Below are 7282 nucleotides of genomic sequence, written 5' to 3'. Positions count from 1 at the left end.
TATATATATATATATATATATATTTTACCTACAACACATTTTCTTGTGCACCATAAAGTGAACGTCCCCGTTAAAATTTCTTATCAATTTTTTCAATTATTATTTTTCAGCATCGTTTGATGCAGTGCATTATAAAATATGTATATTCCCTAACTATTTGATGAAATAAATGCATAAAAATACATGATATTAATAATACAAGAGACTTTAATATATGCATTAGCATGATTAAAGACATGCGTAATTTGATAACACACATGGTGGCACGGCAAGTCTTTATTTAAGTTGATGAATTTCAACTTAAGGAAAATTAGAAAAGTAGTCAAAATCACTAACATAATTAGCTAAAACATCTATCATAAAATAATTATTAAAAATTTGATTATTTTAGCAAATATAGTGTATCCTAATATAATTAATTTACTATCCTTTTATTTCTTAAATTAACTACTTAGTTTGACTCTACTACCAGTTAAAAGTTTAAAAAGGACTCCACATCCTAATATTCTCTTTCTAGGTTTTTACCCCAAATCCCTCCACTCTCTCTATTGTTTCCACCATTGCTATGTCTTATACTAGTAAAATATTTCTTCTACTCTACTATCATTAAAAGTTTTTTTTTAAAAAACCCACATTCTAATATGATCTCTTACCCAAATCTATCCACTCTCTCTACTTTTCCACCATTGTTATCTCTTATACTTGTTAAGAAATTTCTACTTGTATGATTTCAACATCTGGAAATTCTTCGTGCAAATTGGGGTACAATAATCGATTATCTCTCTCTTACGTCAGATCAGGAGTCGGACCTACTCTACAACTTCTCTGTCTATTGGGCTCAAGCAGTTCCTTGTTGGGTTTTAGATCTCCGACATTGCTCTATGGATGGTTCCGAAAAGACTCTTATTGAATCCATGGACTTGATGAATCAATTGTTGTATCGAAGTGCTTAATTGCCCATTCATTATTCTAAATAATCAAAATATAATTTATGTACGTATTCATTATTTCAGTATTCATCCTAATTGCATATGTAAAACAAGCCTTTTTATTTTGTTTTGTTTATTTTGTATTTAAACTATCACTTTGTATACCAAATAATTTTTATTTAGATTTGATTTTTGTTCAACCTAATTGTATACCGTCAAGTTTTATATTTGTATCTGATTTCGTATTCATTCTCAATTCCAAATAACCAAAATATAGTTTAAAATGATGTTATATAGGTATCCTTCCTAATTGCATCAATAAAACAAAATTTATATTTTAGTTTGCTCACTTTGTATACCAGATAGTTTGTATTTAGATTTGATTTTATATTCATTTTTATTCTGTATAGCCAAAATATAGTTTATTTACGTATTCATTATATAGGTATTCATACTAATTGCATTAGTAAATAGATTTTGTATATTTTGACTCATTTTTGTATTTTCAATATCACTATGTATACTAGTTAGTTTGTATTTAGATTTGAATTTGTATAAGTTCTAATGGTATACAATCATATTTTGAATTGTATGGTCTAACTTTTCAATTGAAATGAGTATTTATCATGCTCAATTTGTAAAAAAAAGTACATCCGAATAGATAAAATCATATTTAAGAAGTTCATCAAATACACAATATAATATTTAAAGAAGCTCATACATTTCAGATAAAATTATATTTTAAAAAATTTAAATAACTAAGAATAAAACTTTAAGGGAAAATCTCATGATTCTCTTTGTTTTGTTGTTAAAAGTTTGAATCCATTCAAATTAAATAAATACAATCAGCATTATAACAAATCAAAATATTGATATTTTATATAAAATTTAATAGTATTGATAAGAGATCCTATTATATTCTAAAATATTGCTGTTTTAAAAAATATTCCTTAAAAAAATCAAGAAGTTAATTGTGGAAAAAGAACAAAAAATAAGCAAAATGTTACACATTCATGGTCCAAGGCCCAAACCAAGAGGAGGAGATTGAGGCCCAAAAGGAATTGATTTTGCATGTCCTAATGGAGGCCAGTGTTCAAGAAATCAATTCTTCTTAGGGAAAATTGTATGAAATAACGAAATACTAATTTAAATTAAATGTTATAGACACAATTTATTTTATTTGTAACTCGCAGTAATCATTCCCTTTTTTTGTCATCTTATTCGGTATACAATTAGCCATTTTATATATTTTGGTATAAAATGTGTTTGTTTTTGTATAAATAGAGAGAAAAATGTATTTACAAGTACAATGTATAAATGAATTTATACAAAACTGAGCAATTTGTATAAATTGGATGTATCTAACGAATTGCACAAATCAAAAGCTCCATAACAAACATAAAATTTGCTATGGAGCGCAGTTATGCAAACTATAACTGTAACATACAATTATGATTTTTATGTTTGCTATATGTGAAAATTGTCTTTTTTCTTATTGCAAGTAGACAGAGGAGCCTGTATCAATACGGGCCCAATGTCTTAGTATTATTTTATTTTAATTTATATATATAGATAAAATTTAGAAAGTTGATTGAATTTTAAAATGACCTTTGGATATTTAAGTTGTTAATTACTTTTTGTCTGCACAAATTTAATGAGAAGAGGTTGATTAAGATCTCCATGGTTAAAGTATTTTTCGTCATGGATCGTCAACTTTATTTTACACAAAGTAGTTACAAAATATAAATATATATTATCGACAGTCAAAATAATAAATCTATAACTAAATAATTTGAATTCAAAACTAAATTCTTAGCTAAAACATATTCCATAATTTCAAAAAAAGTATACACTAATAAAATTAAAAGTAGAACAAAAAAAATGTATTTTGAATTTTTTTCCGAGACACGCTGAATCAGACATGTAGGCGTGAAGTCTTGAATTTAAAACTAAAAGTCATAACCAAAATTGATTCTAAATTTCGAAAGAGTCCCAGAAGAAGAGGAGATTAAGGAAACTATTTTTAGGATGAGCACAGAAAGTAGTGCAGGTCCCGATGGTTTTAACTGTATGTTCTTTCAAGTTTGCTGGGATATAATCAAGTATGACATTATTGCTTTTGTCACTGATTTCTTCAAAGGAAAGGGTCTTACAAAGTTTTATACTCACACTTGCTTAGCTTTAATCCCGAAAGTGAATTCTCCTACTACTTTTAATGATTTCAGACCAATCAGCCTTAACAATTATACCAACATAATTATCTCTAAGCTGGTTGCTAGGATGTTGAATCCCTTCTTGATAGATTGGTCTCAGACAATCAAAGTGCCTTTGTGACAAGAAGACTTATTATACAGAATGGTATGCTTGCCCAAGAGATCATTCATGATATTGCTAAACCTAATAAGGGGGACAATATGGTGATCAAACTTGACATGGCTAAGGCATATGATAGGTTATCTAGGTCTTTATTTTTAATGTTCTCCATAAGTTTGGTTTCAACTGCGATTTGATAGATATTATCAGAAGGATCATTTGTAACGTGTGATGTTCAATCTTGATTAATGGTACAAGACATGGTTTTTTCAAATCCTCTCAAGGCCTCAAGCAAGGAGATCCTCTCTCACCTTCTCTATTCATTTTAGCAGCTGAGGTTCTTTCAAGATCTCTGAACAACCTGAAAAATGATAATAATTTTATTACATTCTCTATGAACAAGAGAGGTCCTCAAATAAATCATCTGGCTTGTGCAGATGATATTGTCATTTTCTCAGGTGGTAACTCTAAAATTGTCAAGATGGTTATGAAAAAAATCAAAAGATATGAAAAGGCTTTAGGTCAAAAAGTTAATGAAGTTAAGAGTTTCTTTCTTACAGACCCCAACACTAGTCCCTATAGAATTTATAGGTTGCGGAAATGTACGGGATATATGGACAAGTCTTTTCCTTTTACTTATTTGGATTGTCCACTATACTATGGAAGAAAGGAAGTGGTGTATTTTGATGGCATGGATTCAAAAGTAGTCAAGAGGTTGAATGGTTGGCAAGGAAATATGCTCACTGTAGAGGGAAGAACAATACTAGAGTGTCCTTCAGTCTCTTCCCACTTTTATTATGTCTACCCCTTAACCCTCCTAAAGGTACTCTAAACACCATTGAAAAACGCATGGCGAGATTTTATTCGGGGTCTTCAAATGATAGAAGGAAATATCAATGTATCTCTTAGACTAAATTATGTTGTCCTAAAGAGGAAGGTGGTATAGGTATTAAAATTTTAGTTGACATCTCTAACACCCTCGATATCAAAAGGTGGTACATACTGAGAACTAAAAACTTTTTGTAGGCTGATTTTTTGAAAAATATGTATTGTTCTTATAAATATATCTCTCAAAAGAAATGGAGCTCTGGTAACTCTCACAGATGGAAAAGTCTTATTTGGGCATGAATATAGCAGAAAATCACATCAAATGAAACAATAACATCGGCAATAACAATTTTTGGTGGGATAGATGGACAAATTTTGGCCCCTTAGCGCTTGTTCCTTCTGTCTATAGTGATGACCTCCTTGCCAAGTTATATGTTAAAGACTTTATGTTAGATGGAAGATGGGATGAAAGAACCCCGTCTTGTGTACTTCCTGCAAATATTGTTCAAAGCATTATGAACATGGACATTGTCCCTAATGATCAAGATGATGATACCATTTGAACTTGTACTGAAGATGGTCACTACTCTAACAAAACAACTTGGAATCTGGTCAGAAATATCAAGCAAAAATATGAGTTTCTGCAATATTTGTGGCATAAATCTATTCCTTTTAAGATCTCATTTCTTTCTTGGAGATTATGCAAAGGAAAATTGCCTTTGAATGAGGTGGTAGCTAGATTTGGTAATCATTCAAATGTTGAATGTTATTGTTGCAATGACCCTGTAACAGATTTCATTCAACACACGTTTACACAAGAAAAGGCTGCAACTCATATATGGAATTATATTGGTGCCTCCTTGGGTATTATTCATCAACCTAGTTCTATCAGAAGAATTTTTCAATAACTGGTGGAGTGTTGGAACGATGAATAATGTTCACGATCTGGTTATTCGAATTTCTCCTATAATTACTTGCTGGGAAATTTGAAAAAAATGGATAACTTGTAAGTTTGGGGTCAAAACAAAATGTGCCACAAGAAAATGGAGTATCAGGTAATCTGGAATATCACTACAACACTCTAGATCATTTTTCCCATTGTTAATATAATGGGCAGCTGGCCTAGGATGTGTGAGAGTATTTGAAAGTTAAGCACATTTAGTACCTGACTTACTTCTTGAATGTAAAAAGGTGCAACAAGTATAGAGTGAGTATGAAATATATACCATGTTATAATTACTAGTCTTTCTTAGAAGCGATAACAATATGTATTCTAAAATATTCATTTTTCAAAGAGGAAATACATAATTACTCCATCAAAGTAAGACCTATTTTTTAAAAGGACACTTCAACTTTGCGGTAGTACCCCCTTGAACAATTTTAAAGTGTTACAAATATCCATTTTTAGCCACCCTCAATTGCAAAAAAAGAAAAGAAATCGCGCACCAATTATAATCTTCCACGTATTTATTTTTATTTTTATTTTTAATATTTTATTAACTTCTTTTTCTTTTTCTTTTTCTTTTTTCTCTTTCTTCTTCTTTCTTTTTCTCTTTCTTTCTTCTTTCTTCCTCTTCTTCATTACCCTCCTCTGTTCTCTTTTTTCACTCTCTTCTTCTTCTTCTTCTTTTTCATAACCAAATTCTCCATCTACCTGTCATTTTCGTCGATTCTTCGGATAGTCTTCATCATGTCACTATTATTTTACCATCTTCATCATTAATATTATTAAATTGTTATTAAATCAAAAATAAAACTGCTAAAAATTATAAATTGAAAATTAGTAATCACCTCCAATATATCATCCCCTTTTCAAAATTACAACAATTATGAAGCGGAACACCATTATGATGAAGACAATGAAATTCTATAATACAAATCGAAGAAGTTTCTTTATTTACATGTTAAAGAACTACATAACAATTTATTTTATTTTTTAACAAAAGGAGCAATGTTATCAAGGAGGTTTACAATTATTACTATTTTGAAAAAAATAAGAGCAAAAGAAGAAAAAGGAACAAAGAGAAGCAAGAAGACAAGAAAAAAAATGAGCGAAGTAAATGGGTCTTTAGAGAAAGGGTAGTTTGTTATTTGAAAAAATTGGGGAAGAAGATAACAAAATTAAAGAATTGAGGAAGTATAATAAAATAAATAAAATAAAAGAAAAAGTTTCTAACTAAATAAATGTGTAAATAAATAATTGTTTACTTTTTAATTCAGCTCACTCTCTACCAGAGAGTGAACTACACTTTACATGCTACGTAGACACGTAATGGGACAATAAATTCATTATAAACAAGAATAGGGGGTACTAAGACCCCCGCAAAATCGAAGTGTCTTTTTAAAAAATAGGTTTTACTTTGATGGGAGTAATTATGTATTTCCTCTTTTTCAAAAGTATAATTACTTCATAAAATAAATCATTTTAACATGACAATTAAAACATACATTTTTTAAAAACTATCAGTTACACCACTGATGATAAAACAATTTGTTTCAGATTTTATGAAATCAAATCAATACCACAATCATCTCAACAACTCAATACCAAATCAATATGAAATGCAATGTAGGTTAAATGTAATACATTAGCCAAAATTTGTTATTCACCGCTTTCTCTATCAGAAATTCAGGACCCAGGGGACTCATGAGGTTCATATATCTGCCCAAATCATTTTCCATTGACATATTAATACTCATATAAATTCTTTTTATCGACATAACTACACTCATCAAAATCATTTTTCATCGACTTTGCATGATGTCACTTGCAAGAATCATCTTTCATTGGCATAATGAGAATACGAGTCTCATAAATAACTCAAATGACACTATCAACCAATAACTATCATGTAACAATAAGAGTGACATGAACATGGATGAACAAATATATAATATGAGTTCATTAATCAATTCTGCAACTAAGAATCACCAATTTTATTAGGTTTACATAATCCACAAGTCTTAACAATTCAATCAAATCACAACTTTTTAAATACTATCAACCAATAATCAATTTCATGTAAATCCCCACATGATATAATTTTAGAATCTACATAAATGCTCGTTATCTGATTAATACGGGACCCCTGATTATCCATTACCCTTCTATTTATTTAGTACATTAAAACTAACATTTTAAAAGAAGTAAGAAATCTCTGGTTGCCTCAAATGGAAGCTGAAACATCAAATTCCAAATTTACCCTCTTGTA

This window comes from Solanum pennellii, chromosome 4 (genome assembly GCF_001406875.1).
Source record: "Solanum pennellii chromosome 4, SPENNV200".
In the NCBI taxonomy this organism is placed as follows: domain Eukaryota; kingdom Viridiplantae; phylum Streptophyta; class Magnoliopsida; order Solanales; family Solanaceae; genus Solanum; species Solanum pennellii.
This window is presented reverse-complemented; position numbering follows the sequence as displayed.